This window comes from Heliangelus exortis, chromosome 3 (assembly GCF_036169615.1).
Source record: "Heliangelus exortis chromosome 3, bHelExo1.hap1, whole genome shotgun sequence".
NCBI lineage: Eukaryota > Metazoa > Chordata > Aves > Apodiformes > Trochilidae > Heliangelus > Heliangelus exortis.
In genome coordinates, this window is record NC_092424.1 from 54,631,052 (window position 1) to 54,646,395 (window position 15,344).

A 15,344-nucleotide genomic window follows, 5' to 3' on the forward strand; every position below is an offset into this window, starting at 1 on the left:
TATTTCAGGCTGGAAGAATCAAGAGAGAGGTTCCTAAGTGCACTGAACGGCGTTGAAATTCTATCCCTTTCTACACAATCCAATCCATCAAAAGCCTGTGACCTTTACAGTTGAAAAGTAATGCTGCCCCACACCACATGCTAGAAGGTCATAAGGACATTGAGAGCATCCTTATACTTCGCAAGTGCTTTGATAATATTCTCAGAACAGAATTTCCTTACTTTTCCCATTTGGGAAAGTAGCTGCTGCAGCACTTAGATACTTAGTTTTTCACTCAGGTTAGTCTCTCCTTTCCTGACAAATCTGGATGGGCATCTCAGCAGGTAATAGAGCAAAGGTTGATGCTCCTGAAGCTCTTCAAGTTCAAAGAGTTATATGCCACTGGAAATTCTCCCAATGCAAAATCCTCTGCCTCCTGACTTCCAGAGCAATGATAAGGGGCTGGAGCCATGCACTAAGACTCAGTTTTCTTTGTAATTTTCCTTTACCACTGGTTCACTGGAAACAGTACCAGCATGACTGACAAAATGTGGCTGCACTTTTCCATTAATAGCCCTGTACTTGAATTCAGCTCCAGACACGGGCAGGTTGGCAGAGAAGGGGGACCCTCGCATCGTGTTGGTCACTTCAGAAGCAAAAGCCATGAGCAACAGTAAGGAGGGGAAAAGGGATATGGGGTAATGACATAGCTGTCACCTGTCTGGGGTGATGCCAGCAGAGAGGCTGTGTGGCCCAGGCCATGCCACTGGCTGGGTGGCTCAGGGACTGGCACACAGGGGGTTGGGAAAGCCACTCAGCTGACACCTGGGTGCAGGCACCACATCCCTTACATCACCTCTCTACAGAGACCCCTTCTGATGCCTTTCCCCTCCAAATCCTCTTTCTTTGGTCTGAGTCCCCAGCAGGCAGGTAACGCCATGGGGCTCTGCACTCTTGGTGGCCCAGGGAAGGCCCAGGGGTCTGCAGCTTCCTCTCTCTTGCTCAGAGCTGCAGCAGCCACCCTCGTGTGGGTGGGTGCCAGGGGAGAGGATAGAGGACAGAAGGAGATGGCACTAGAGGGCAGGACAGCCCACAGCAATCCCACATGGCACATTGCCCATCCTGCAGTGGCAACACCTGTCTGGATTTCCCCCACTGATAAACCCCAAAGTCATCAACCTTTTCCAAAATCTACTCATACTCATAGCATGAGGAGCCAACACTTGGGGTCACCCTACAAAGTCCACACTACAATCACAGACTCACAGAATGAATGGTTTGGGTTGGAAGGGACCTTAGAGATCACCTAGTTCCAACCCCTCTGCCATGGGCAGAAGCACCTTCCAGTAGGTCAAGTTACTCAAACCTCATCCAGCCTGGCGTTGAACACTTCCAGAGATGGGGTAACCACAACTTCTCTGGTCAGCCTGTGTTTCAAGGCTTTCTAAATGCAGCTTTTCAGTTTTTCCATGCCATGTTTGAGCTCTGTGCTGAACTGTTTAAAAAAGTTCAGTGGGGCTGTTTCAACCTGTCCTTTTAATGAGATTGAAGTAAAAATGCATTTCACTACCTATATTCCACCATCTTTTCAAATGATAAGCAACTCTTAACACACCTGTGTGCTGGAATCAGGATGCAGACATCTAGGTGCTTTCTCTGGACACATAGTTTGTTTTGACATTGAACTGTGTCCAAAGGACTACTTGTAGCACAAGAAGAATTGAATTGGTACCTCCTTCTAGTCTGGTACCTCCTTCTAGTCATGTCCAGGATAGGTACTTGTCAGAAAAAGCCTCAAGCAGTGGAGAGTGTGCAGAGTGAGGCTTCCTGTCTTAGTGTCTTTATCAAAAACAGCAAGTTACAATATGGCTATATTCACATAGTTTCCATTTCTTGATTTATCTGCAAAGACCCAAAACAATCAGCTCAGCAGTTAGTTGCCATGTTTACTTTAATACCCACTTGAGAAGCGGGGGAGGACTTTGAGACTTACTGGCCCTGACCCAATCTGAGAATCCCTGGAGGAGTTCAAAAGATGTGTAGATATGATGCTTAGGGACATGGTTTAACACCAGGATAGGTAGAGTTTGGTTAATGGTTGGACTCAATAATCGTAAAGGTCTTTTCCAACCAAAATTATTCAATGAATCCTCTTGATGCTGATGGACCAAACTGGACTCTCCACATTTCTCCTTTGCATGCTGACAGACTGGGAGCATTTTGTTGAGACTCAAATTCATAGCTGGTTTGCTGATGGCAGAAATAGTGGATATTAAAGAGCTGGGCAGAGAACTGATACAAATAATACACCTGTGTTTGCTTGCTTACATGAATGTGTTACACATGAATCTCACCTTATCCGTCTTTCATGGCCACAGCCTTGGGAGTCCGCAGACGCTGTATTACTTTAACAACAGCAGTATACAGCAACAGCCCTGTTGTGTTCCCAAAGCCATGAAGATTCCTGTCCTGCCCTCCACTAGGAGACTCCTTTAGACCAGTAGGACAATATCTATCACAGGCAAATAGTGAAATTACTCCAGTCTGATTTCTCACTGCCAGGATTGCTTTGCTAGTGCACACAACAAACCTGATATGGCCTGGGGTACATTTCAGTGGTGTAGCTCTTGTGCTGCTGTGTTGTGGTATTATTGCAGTTACAAACTGCCTTGTGTCACCTTACTTATCCTCCTAAGCCTCTCCATGAACATTTGGCCCTCTCAAATTGCCCAGGCCTTGTCTATCAACATATGATAGTATTAGCATACACCCATTATCACCAGCAGGTTAATCTAATAAATTTAATGGTGAACTGTAGCAGCCATGGCAGTTGCATAGCCCATGCTGCTGACTGCTATGGAGTTCATGATTTCTGGCAAAAAGTCTGACTGAAAAGCTGCAGCAGTAACGTTTGAAACTGCTCCAGAAAGATTACTTTTATCTGTCAGAGTCATAGCTGGATCTTGCAGGCACTGCTGAGACAAGATATGCAGTTAAATATGACCTAACAGTGGAATTCGGCTCAGTAGGAATTGTGATTCAATCATGCTCTGGTGATTCAAATTACATCTACTTTAAACATACCTCTTTAAAAAAAAAAAAATCATGATACGTTGGGAAGTACTAGTATGGGTTACAGAGTACTTCTAAAAGATTATTTAATGAGCAAAGCCAGCACGTCAGCCATTACCACTTTAATCAATGGTAATCTATAAATAAAATACATTTGTTTCAAACAGACCTGACATATTGCTCAAATTACCTACAGTTCCCCAAAACACAAAACGATGAACCACAGGATCACTTAATGGTCTAGACAGGCTGGAGGGGATCTCTGGAGATGTTGTCTGGTCCAACCTTCTATAAAAGTATGTCCCTACATTGGACTAGGCTCCGGGTAGCAGAGGTGTACTGCTGCTCTCACAGGTTTGGGGGACCTGGTGGCCTGCAAACTGAGCAGCTGGGCAGCAATGCCTCTTACAGCCATGAAGGCAGACCCTGTCCCAGGCTGGCAGTCACAGACCAGAGAGGGTGACATTATTGTGCTCTTGTTGGTCCATACCTGGAGGAGTAAGCCCAGCTGTGGTTTTCCCTGGTGTCTCAAGAGAGACACAGACAAATTGGGTACCATGCAGAGCCACAGAGATGGTTAAATGTGGAGAGCTTGTCCTACTAAGTGAAACTGGGTGTGTTTAGCCCAGAAAAGAGAAGGCTCAACTAGATCTGATGGTGGTTTTCCAGCGCTGAAATGGTGGCTGTGGAGAAGGTGGAATAATCTCCACAAGGATGGACTGTGACAGGGCAAGGAGCAACACGGCTTCAGGGGAAATGCCAGCTGGCAATGTGCACGCCCTCCTTTCCTTGTCACTCGGTACGTACTCATACCCCTCAGCTTGCCAGTGTGCAAAACTGCAACAAAACTTTAAGGTAATAAATCAAAAGGTATCTGTGCAGGAAATTCTCAATGCTGTGAGGTGCCTTCCTTGAAAGCAGTTAACTACCACCAGTGCAAACGAGGGGATTTGCGTAGATCTTTACAAGTACGGACAACTTCGTACGACCGCAGCAATGGCAATGCGGAGCCGAGCAGGGATATTTATACTTCATTTTTAACAAGTTTGCCGGTAGCGTCGTTCCAGAGCAAACCCTGGGGCACTAGCAGTGGCTGCACACTGCCTGGCCCGCCTCTACAGTCCCTTCGCCCCGACCCTGCCCTTACAGCGGCGGTCCCTAAGCACCTCTCCCCGCCGGCTGTCCCGCCGACCGACCGCGGCCCCGCCGCTCCGGAGGGGCGGGGTGGGGAGGAGGGCCGCCCGCCCGCCCCTCGGCCCGGCCCTCCTCTGCCCCGCCCGCTGCCGCCCCGCCGCCAGGCGTCTCCCCAGGGCCGGGCACCGCCGCGGGGACGGGAGGAGCGGCTGTCGCTGCGCTCCCCGGCCGGGCGCTGGGGGAGCGGGCGGCGCCTGCGGAGCTGGGCCATGAGGTGAGCCAGGCCTCGTCGGGGGTGGCAGGTGAGCGGGGGTGGTGTGCGGGGCCGGGCCGGGGGCGCCCCGCCGCCCTGCAGTGGTGCCCAGCCCCTCTGGTGAGCCTGGGGGCCCGCTCCGGGCGGGCAGCAGGGCTCTGAGGGGTGGGGGCCGGCCGGGCGGCAGCGCCGAGCACCGGAGCTGGCGGGCCGGGCGGGCTACACGCCCGCCCTCCCACCGCAGGAAAGGCGAATTGCGCCACATGTGTCCGCCTTCAGGAGGAGACTTCTGTAGTTACTGATCTCTCCCGCAACTTTTCCCGAGCCCCAGCCGCCGCGCAGGCTCTCCTGCTTGTCCGTCCGCCGTGCCTCGCACCAGAGCCCCAGCTCGGGATGAGCTCACTCGGGCCCGCTCCAACCCCCCTTGCCTCCGGCAACGGAGAGGCCTGGGGACTGGGGGCTCGGGAGGAGGGGGTGCTCCTCCTCCTCCTTTCGTGTCCCTTTCCGCTCACGGGGATTTCGCGGCGGAGCGTGGGGCGGCCGGCGGCCCGTGTGCCGCCTTGGGCGGTGGCACCGCTGGGGCGGTGAGGATCGGGTGCGTGGTCCGGGACAGGGGCGGGGGTTCGCTCGCGTTTGGGGCAATGTCTGCGGGCTCGAACGGGTCCCCTCCGCTCGCAAACGGGTCTCGGCGGCTGCGGCTGAGAGAAGCGGCTCGCATCCCTCTTCAAGCGGGGTGACAGCTTGCTGCCGTCAAGTCTTGAGCTGTCATCGGCTCCTACGGGAGACGTGATTCGTGTTGTGGGTTGTTTTTTTTATGTCTGGGGAGAAAAAGAGGGATTTGCTGCGTTGTATGGGTCTTTATTTTTTCTTAAAGTACGTAACTTTGTTAAAATTTAACTTTCAGTTGTTTCTCACTTCCCCATTAAAAGTCTGCGTCCCATAGCCAAATAACAGTTTGTTTTTCTGGGAAGGTGAATTTGAGACAGCCAAACTCTTCTCAAAGGGTTTTTCCTGTGTGACTTGAGCATAACAAGTATGTTCTCTTTGCAAAGGAGGGCCAATAAGGCTAACTGCTTTTGTAGAGGACATTTAAAGTAATTGATGAAGAGAAGAAAGTAGTAGCTGTCTTGAAGCTGTGAATTTAAATATAATCTCTTCTCAACTGATATTCTTAATTTATAAAGGAATGTATAGGACAAAATTCAAGCTATGTTTTTGGGTATATATCTATATATATATATACACATATACATATTTTTGTGCAGCCACTTTGTCCATCATACAGGATTATTTATAGTCATAAATGTACCTTAATGATGAGGGTCTTCATGAATACAAATACCATAAATACAAATGGCACATAAATTTTCTTTCCAAAAAGTGGTATGTGAGAATGTGTTTGGCGTTATTGCCAGAAGATTAGCAAATCCAATTCTGGCAGAATGAGGAAGGAAGAAGTTCCCAATCCCATTTGCATCTCTTGGTGTTGCAGATGTGAAATCAACATCAGTACGCATGACCTGCTTCTTGGTTGCCCTAGTGCTTAGCAGAAAATCTAGCTCTTTAATTCTGAGACACCTAATCTTGTGCTGCACCACAAAGTATCAAGCAATCCCCTCCTGACTTGGCAACTTCTCTGGCAAGACAGGAGCATCTCTCATTCTTCTTAAGTTGTCTTGTACTCTACTTACCACACATGTGCAGCTCCCCTGTTGTGTTCTGGCCCTTTGCTGAGGAGAAATAAATAGGCTGTCATTGGGAATTTCCCTTCACTGGCTCCTCAGGTCCCTCTTGGTGGTTTGGAGAAACAGCTCACAGAGCCCTGCTCCATCTCTGTGCCTGGTCATACTATACAACACTGAACAGTTAAATAATTTTGAGTGCATTGCCTGTAGGTAGACTTTCTTCTAGCACGGGCACTTGTTTTGCATTCATTTTGCAGACAAGTAAGCCAGCAGGTCACAGATTCATGCTGTCTAGCTAAAGACAATAACTTCTGTTTCCTTTCAATTCTGTAATCTGCTCTTCAGTGAGAATCCCTTTGTTGTGAGGCTCTGTGAGCACATGCATTTCTTCTCTCCTTGTCTGCCCTTTTGCCAAGACTCTGTGGAAAGGAAACAGTGTAAAATAATTCCCCCCTGACAGTTGAGACGCATTTACTCCAGAGTGTGCTGCAGGGGCTGGGGCTGGAGCTGCTGTTCCTTTCCCTCAAACTTCCAACTTCTTGGCTGATGATTAAAAACCAGAACATCAGCCAACACCCTGCCCATAAGTGAATATACACACACTGTGCTTAAGACAGTCTGTGCTGGTGCTTAATATAAGTTTAATCTGTTTGATACAAGTTTCATGTATTCAGTGTTTTCATGTGTTACACCTAACTTTATGAACCTAAACAGTCCTCTTCAGTAAGAGCAATCTGGCTCACAAGATGTTTTCAGAACTGGAGGATATTTAAAGTACGCATTGCCAACCAGTTCCCTAATGGCTCCACTGAGTTTTTATTTTAAGATACTCCTGCTTTCAAAGATAAGCATGAAGCAAATGAGACTGCTCCGAACACCAAGGAGACAGCAATCACACACTTGTTCTTAAGCACGTGCCACCATACAATTGGCCACGTAATTTAATTGTCACTGAACTGGGAAAAAATTGTTTGCTCTTTTCTAGGTTGTGTGGAAAGAAGTAGGAAATATCTTTAAATGATGCCAAGGATATTGCTATTTTATGATAACTTGCAGGAAATAACAAGTATTAGGGCAGAAAGGAGGTCAGTGTACTTGAATTCCATATGGGAAAATCTTGGAAATTGATCATAAAATTTAATTCCACACATATCCCAAGGATGATAAAATAAATATTTTGCTTCTACCTTTGCTTTGTTGCTGACTTATCTCTTTCTTCCATGCATTTTTCTGAATATGGGCTCCCTGAGAAAGGGAGTTTTGGGCTCCAGATGTCTCTGACATGACCATCTGGAAGGGACAATTCTTTCTAGAGGTCTTTGTATGCTTCTCATATTTCCTATTTTTCCTTGATTTTGCTGCCTGTACTGTTTCATGTTTTGTAAAATGTTGTGAGTTGCAGGGCTAAATGAGGATCAAGGATGCCTTTGTAAACTAATTCTGTCTTGCAGGACAAAGTAGGTCTGCTTTTATCTTTCTCCTTCCTGCACGTAGAGCACTATTTTAGGAGAAGCGGTTTCACAAAGAACTTGAGATAGCAAAATTCAAGCTTTCCAAGTAGCATTAACTACTCAATTTCAAGCTGGAATGATGATACATTAGAGATTGTATCCTAAGGCATTGATTTATGGTTCTAATGAGTTGGAGAGATAATTTGATCACACTGATTATCTTCCAGTGTTCTCTCCCATTCAGCTTCTGTAATTTTTCCAAGGACATTCCTAAACACACTGACACTGTGTATTCCCATACTTAATTCCCTGAAAAACTACAGTGGGAATAAAATGCGTAAAAGTGCATTTCTAGGCCTTGTGGTGGTTTGTAAAAGGGTTTTGTGAAAGGGTGGTTTGTAAGCTCAGTCATGCTGGGTAGGTAGCTCAACATCCTTGTTCTCCCTTCTTTCCTGTGGAAAAAAAGTTCTCTCTTTTTTCCTCTAGTTCTGGTCTGTATCAGTGAAGAGCCTGAAAAAGTACCTGTGGAGAACTGTGTGCCTTTCCTCTTGTTATTCTCAATTTAGGTGCTGTTATTGGAGTATTAAAGAAGATACAGGGAATACCTCATTCATAGCACCGTGATCTGCTGTGAGTGCCATGTACTCTTGACTCTTCAATAATTAAATGCTGGGCATTAAGACGTCCCAGCTCTGTCTGACCCACAAGCATCAGAGAGCAAGTGATAACATTCATCCCAGTCCAAATGCTGGGAGCCAGTCTCCTTTGTAACATGGATGGATTCTCTGTCCCAGTTGTGTCCTCTGTTTCCTCCTCCCCTGCTCTGAGGGAGGTGAGAATCATAGGAGGTCATAGGAGATGTCATAGGAGGGTGTTTTTTCATTTTTTATGAAATGAAAATATTCATACACGAATGAAAATACACATAATACAGAGTATTATGTGTATTTTGGGGAGGAGCAGAGGAATTTTCTCTTGTGTGTTGAGATCTAATAAGAGACCGGCCATCTTCTGGGTACCTAAAGTGATAGGATTGTTTTTGCCTTATGTAGGGCAGTGGGTTCCTGAAAAGGGAAACTTGTGCTCACAGTTCAGGTAGATCAGCTGGTGGCTGCCCAGACGTGTGTTGCACACAGAGCTGTTTCAGTGCTAAATGTCAACTCTTGGTGCAGAGGGGTGTTGCAGATGGCTTGCATGACCCAGACGCTCTTCACGGAATGTCTCACCACCTCACTCTGCAGATGGCACCATGCATTATCTTCACAGTGATGCTAACCATGTTGGGTAAAGTTGTGTGCTGCCAGTTTGGGAGCACTAGTTACTCCAGGATGGCAAGATTTATCCACAGATAAATAACTTTGCTGGGTTCCTCCTATTGGGAGGTGTTGCCCCCCTGTGAGCCTTCTGATGCCATCACCTTTCAAACAACTGTCTGAAGAACTGTGGCAAGCAATGCAATGTGTGTTGGGCATACAAGTGGCAGGCGTGGGGTAGGGAGGCTAAAGGGGCCTGTAGTGTAGACACAGAGAGTGCAGAGATAGCAACTGTGCCCCTGTGCAGTCCATCTGATATGCAGAGCTGAGACAGGGCACAGAATTTGCTCCATGCCTTGTACCAGGGCGCAGGTAGCAAAGCCAGTGTAGGTGTGCTTTGATTTTTCTTGATGATATGTAATAGAACTGCACTTAGGAAAATATTAGAGCAACGGTGTCTAAGGGTGCTGGCACGTGCAATAGCAAGCAAATGTAGTGCAATGAGCAATATTATACTTTGCTCCTTCAGCCAGTCTTTTGTTTCCACATTGTTGATATGAATAGTGTTGAGGGACTCTTAAGGATAAGCTAAGGTACCTTCTGCAAGACTGTCATGTATATTTTTCAGATAACTGTAGCAACAAATGTCCCATGAACGTTTTTAATTGTGCTCTGTCACTGCAGTTGTGTTGTTTTACTTTAACTGGAATGTTGTTTCAATCGCTGCAGCTGTACAATGTGATCAACAGCATTTGTTTGTCCTGCTCTACAGAAATATGTAACATTAGAACCAGTCCAGTATTTTTCAAGATTACTAGTAAAAATGCTGCAAGACAATAAACAATTGATTCATAAAAATTCTGCTTTGCCTCAACAGATTGATGTCCAAAGAAGGCACAAAGTATCTAATAATTTTATTGATTTGCCATACTAGGTAGTGACCAAGTAAGTACGTGTTAAAAGCGTGGCTAAGCTTTTCAGTTTAACATTTATTTTGTCCCTCAGGGGATGGATGTTCCTTCTGTGTCAGGTGGAATTATCACAAGTCATTGCCACAGAAGCAGTGTGCAGAGAGCCAAGAGGAGTCTGAAAGGAAAGGAAGCAGCAATGCTGAACAAAGATCTGCAAAGAGGCAGTAAGCGAAAGGCAAAGGAAAGATAATTAAATACCGGAAAGTATTAGCTAAAGGAAAGAAGTTACTTAAAACATAACTGAAGTTTAATTGAAGAAACAAAAGGAAAGATCTTAGGTGGAGGAGGAGCAGCTCAGAAAACGGAGATTTGTTTTGTCAGCATAAGAAGTTCTATTTTAATTTCGTTTTCATTTAGTCATAGCAACCAGCTCAACTTTTTGTGCAGAAAGGCAACCCTTGCAATGTTATAGAAAGCAAAATAACCCTACATATGTAGTCAGGGCTGCTTTCTGGCTTCTGAATCTTTTCATGTGTCTTGGGGTGAGTTGTGGCTCACCTGCATCATTGAGCAAGTAAAAGGCATTAAACCCTTCTTAAGAGATTAAGACAAGCTGAGAAGTAACATAACACTTTTCTGCTTCAACTGCACTTGGATATCTCAGCAATCACACACATTAATTAAACAAGTGACTTAAGACCTTTCATAGTGAAACAGCAGCAGGTGATTTGCTTGCTGAAATCAGGTAATTTACCTCTAGAAATACTATGCTTTGTATTCTCAGGGCTCATCCAAGAAAAGACCAGGGCTGCTGGTCAGAAGGAATCCAAATGCACTAGGATAAAACCACTCATCTCTGTTTCAGTGGAAGAGAAATTTGAGAACTAGCACATGAGGTATCCCGAGTGAATGCATCATTTGCTTCTTGTAAACCTGGCAGCCAAACAGCCCTTCCTCATTCCAGTAGCTCCAAGCACTGGAAAGAGATTGCTGAGTGGCTGGTCAGCAGTGGTAGGTGCCAATGCAAGTAAGAAAAGTATATGGTAAAGCTTTCCACAGCTATGGGGGAGGCTGTTATATCCCAGATGAAGGAAGATGAAAGGGAGAATTTCAGTCCATTATAGCACAGCCTCTAGCACCAATTCATTACAAAATCAGTCAATCTGATTCTGCAAAATGTTTTGGTTTTAGTTAACCAAGTGTATTCAGACAAAATACAGTTTTAGTGGAAATATTTGGCTTTGTCATGACTCACTTGTTTTTTGCAAACTAACACTCCTTTCCCCACAAAGCAAGTCAATAAGCAGGCAAAAGAAGCAGAATTTTGCTGTAAAATCTGCAATCTTGAATTTCTGTAGTTCTGAAAAGTATTCTCTGTTTTCCCTTTTTTAAACCTGTTGTGGATGGGGATGCTTGTGAAAAGTTTCTTACTGCTGTGATGACACTCACAATGTCCTAGTTTGGAAACCAATCACTTTGGATTTTTAGTTTTGCTTAGGACAAAATACTGTAGAGGCATTTTGGGTCTTGTGTTGGTTTCAGATGGATTTGTAATGATATTCTTATGACTGGTTGTGCCCAGCATGGCTTCTGGACCTTATTACTTCTCACGTAACAGCTGCCAGGGACAAGAATAATTTTCATGCTTGGAAATCATCTTTACTTGACCTGTGCACATTGGCATGCTGTTCTTCTCTCCAAAATATTCTTAGTCTGAGTGATGGATGCAATAATTTCCCTTTTTTAATTCATGAGCTTGGCGTACAGATTTTTCACAGAGTCTGATAGGGCATGTGGAGCTTTTAGATGAATAAAAATTTATGCTGGTTTTCATATGTTTATTGGTTTCCTGAATTTATTTACTTTTCATGTATTGTATTTAAAGGGCAGAGAGGCTGTCTTGACCAGAAGAGATGGACGATGTAGAAACAAAACAAGGTTAAATGAGAGAGTAAATTGGTTTTCCGTCTTTTCTAAAAGAAAAGAGAAATGTGTAACTGTTTTTTTTTTCCTGGAAGTTGTTCTTATCATTTCAGTGATTTGTCAACCTTAAAGCCTGAATCTTGCAACATTTAAGTGTTTGCAGGCCTCAGCACTCATGCGGACAAATATTGACAGTCTCTGGACCCCTAGAGAAGATGAAATGTTGAGCTACAGAGTGTATGAGAGGATGTTATAAGTCATCAAAGGGATTGTTGAGTAGGGGTTGTGGATCTCTGTTTGGTTTTTTTTATAAAAAAAGAGTCAGCTTTTTATAATCTTTTTTATCAGCATTTAAAATATAAGCACTTTAAAGTAATTTTCAAATAGGACATTACAAAAATAAATATCAACTTATTAAACAAACAGAAAACAGAGTAGAAAAAAATACATAATTTAAAATAATTTGTACACAGCTTTCTATAATGGTTCACAAAATATTTGAAGACAATGAGTGTCTCTTTTGATCTGTAAAAATCCTATCAGGATCTGTGACTTCAGAATTTTCTTCTTGTCAAATTTCTTAATTTTTTAGACTATGTAAGTCTCTGAATTATCATTATGGCCAGTGATTTTCAGTGATTACTGTATTAACAAATTGGTTTAATTTTTAAAATTATGCCCTGATGGTCATTTTGACCTGGATTTTTCTAAATTCCAGTCTGATAGCAAAAATTGTCATGGACATACTTAGGTCCTAAGATTGCTGTCATACTTCTAATAACATATTGAGGACCCAGAATTCTAAATTGCATCAAATGGTAATTCTAAAATAATTTTTTTTTACAAGGATGGTCTTCAAAAATTGAAACCGTGGCATTTACAGGACAACTTCCAACAACATCTTTGTGAAAAATGTCTTTATTTTGTCTCAGCAGAGCACTGACTCTTGAACTGTACTGATTCTCCCTAAGGAAATCTGGTTAGCATTTCATCAGTGACTATTTAGTAGGAATCAGTTTGTTTTGTTTTGTTTTCCCAGTGTAGTAGATTACTAGAATGTCACAGTGCAACAAGTAGAATACACGTCAATAATTTGCTCACCAAAACCATCTAAATATTGGATAGTGGACACTTTTTTATAACCATGAATTCTTCCACTTGCAAACCTCACATCCTGTATGAACATCTGACAAAATGTGGCCATGTAGCTTTTATAAATTAGTAAAATGACTTTCTGATTACTTGGGGTGCAAATGTCAAAAGTCTGAGTTGTTTGGGGTTGTTTTTCATTAACTTGCAACCATACTGAATGGGAGTTGAAGAGGTCATGCAACTGGGTGAAGAAATATGGACAAATGACCTTTTGGTGAACTTTTAATGAAAACTGAGAGATCACTGCATTTTTTTCTTCATTATTGTAACAAACATTCCTATAGAAGGATAACTTTTAAATGAAGAAATGGTATTCCTTGCACCTGTTGCCGGAGCCCTTGAAGAAATTAAACAGATTCCAAGGATGTCTCTGAAAAAATGGCATACAGACAAATGCTGAACTGCTGAAGTACAAGATATATTTTATATCTGCATTTATATCTGCATTAATATTCACTTTGCATTCATTAATCCATGGTGTTGCTAATTTAATTAATCCATTAAGTTCCTAATTTAATATTGATATGGTAGTTAACCACCATGTATCTATTGAAGTTTTTTTTTCCATTCTTTGAAGGTAGCATCTGGACTCTTTATCAGTCTCTACAGGGCTCTTCAGCATTGGCCTTGTTATTCTGATTTTATAATTCCTTTTGCATTGGCCTTGTTATTCTGATTTCATAATTCCTTTTGCATTCTCCTCTAGTGGGAAAAGAAACTTGTATAGGCAAGAGCCAGTTTCCTTTAATTTATTAAAATTCCAGATTTGCCAGAGAAAAGGGCAGAACTGCATTACTGTGCAGGATGAAATCACAAGATGAAAGTTTTAAACAAGCACAGAGACTGTGCATGCTATGCCACATTTTTTGGCTGCCTCTTTGAGTAACCTGCAAGAAGTGGCAGAGGATCCCAAGTAGTCTGTGTGCTACACCATTGCCAAGAAGGCTTCCAGGCCTTAGAAAAGAAGGAATCCAATTATAACTCCATTACAAGCTGTCAGTTCGGGAGAACAAGAGGTTCAAGTGATCTTCAGCTAACAGTGGGAAGCAACTTTTCCTCTCTCCTTTATCTGAGAAACAGGTCACTGTGCTGAATGTGAATGGTGATTTATTGTGTTGAGTATGTATCTGTAACTACAGCTGTTCAACAATAATCTGTTATCCACAATTTGTGGGGTTTTGGAATAGTCGTATGGCTTCATAATTAAAGGAAAAAGGAAGGGACTGGCTAAGTAGGATATGGGAACATGTATCTTTTGTTAATCAATCATATATGCAGTATTTGGTGAATTTGGGTATTTTTAGGGTTGTGCACTGTAGGCATTCTAAGGACTACTATGAAAACATAACTCCTGAAACTAACACACCCTTTAAGAAAAGGCAGTAAGAAACCTCTCCTCAAGCTATAGCTTAATTCTAACAGAACAACTCCCAATAATTTAATGTAATGGCTCCATTTTGGTAGATCAGTTTTCATAATTGCCCCTTGCATCAGTACCATATGAAATGGAAAACTGCATTCCTCATGCAGTATCCCACTCCAGCCAGTCTGCATGTGTGAAAAAGAATTAAAGGATGTGAGTAGTTTTGAACCCAGCAGCTGTTGTCAGAAAATCTGAGTGTGCAGGTTGCAGCAAACAAATTGAGGGATGTGATGGGCAGCTGTTACCCAGTAAAAGGGTTGTGGTGTTATAGTTAAACAAATAGTTACTGTTGTCTCTCTGCCTTGAATATTAGTGAAAACTCTTCGATTATGCTTTAGTTTGAGTTTTGAGGGTGTATTAGTGTTATCATTGCTTCCTCTAGACAGCTTAAGCAATTCTCTTAAGGAGAAAAGAGTGGAGAAAGAAACACTGTAGTAGACAAGGTGCTGCTTACAAACAGCTGGTTGTATTATGGACGAGCATTAATTATGTTTCCGTGTGTAATTTACTTATAGATACATCCAGCTTTTGCAAAGCAGCTAAAGAGACAAAGCTGCTCAGGGTGTTGAAATCACCAGTAAGATCATATGTTGCATCTAAAATACCTGTAAAGATATTAATATTCTCAAAGTGAAATCCTTTTTCATGTAAAACTTCATTCATTTTACTAGTTTCTGAATGAAGTAGTCATTTTACAGCACTGAAATCTGAAGCTGCAAGACTCTGAAAGTAAAGTCTGGCCAAATTATTTTATGGATCATTATTATTAATTATTTATATTTGCATAATATGACAGCAACATTACACAGTGTTACATGACTGCGGTAGTGTTGTGGGAGGCATCTGGATGACGCTGTAGGTAAGCGCAAAGTTTGTGAGCATCTGAGGCTGGGAGGTTTTAGATTACCATAATGCAAGCAAGATGTGTGAGGTAAAGTGTTGGCTTCCAGAAGGCAAATCTGTTTCTATAATTTCCTGACACTTACTGGTGTTGCTGAAGTATTGGCTAAATGTGTGTGTATCCCCCCTCTCTGGTCACAGGAGTGCTTGGTGGACCGTGTGGGAACTCCTCAGTCCCTCTGTCTCTGCTGTGGGTTTTGCTCCCTGC

At 43.2% G+C, this 15,344-nt stretch overlaps 1 protein-coding gene across 9 annotated transcripts in view; it reads left to right on the forward strand.

The window, feature by feature from the left end:
* Positions 1-4,322: 4,322 nt before the first annotated feature.
* Positions 4,323-15,344, forward strand: part of PLAGL1 (PLAG1 like zinc finger 1) — a 51,299-nt gene continuing 40,277 nt past the window's right edge. For 2 of the 9 annotated variants that reach the window (XM_071740678.1, XM_071740681.1), the window contains exons 1-2: positions 4,323-4,459; positions 5,491-5,573. The gene's annotated coding sequence lies outside the window, so the exon portion shown is untranslated. Of the gene's footprint in view, positions 4,488-5,490; positions 5,574-15,344 lie in introns of all 9 variants that reach the window. The other 7 variants (XM_071740688.1, XM_071740683.1, XM_071740676.1 and 4 more) reach the window with 6 other exon arrangements.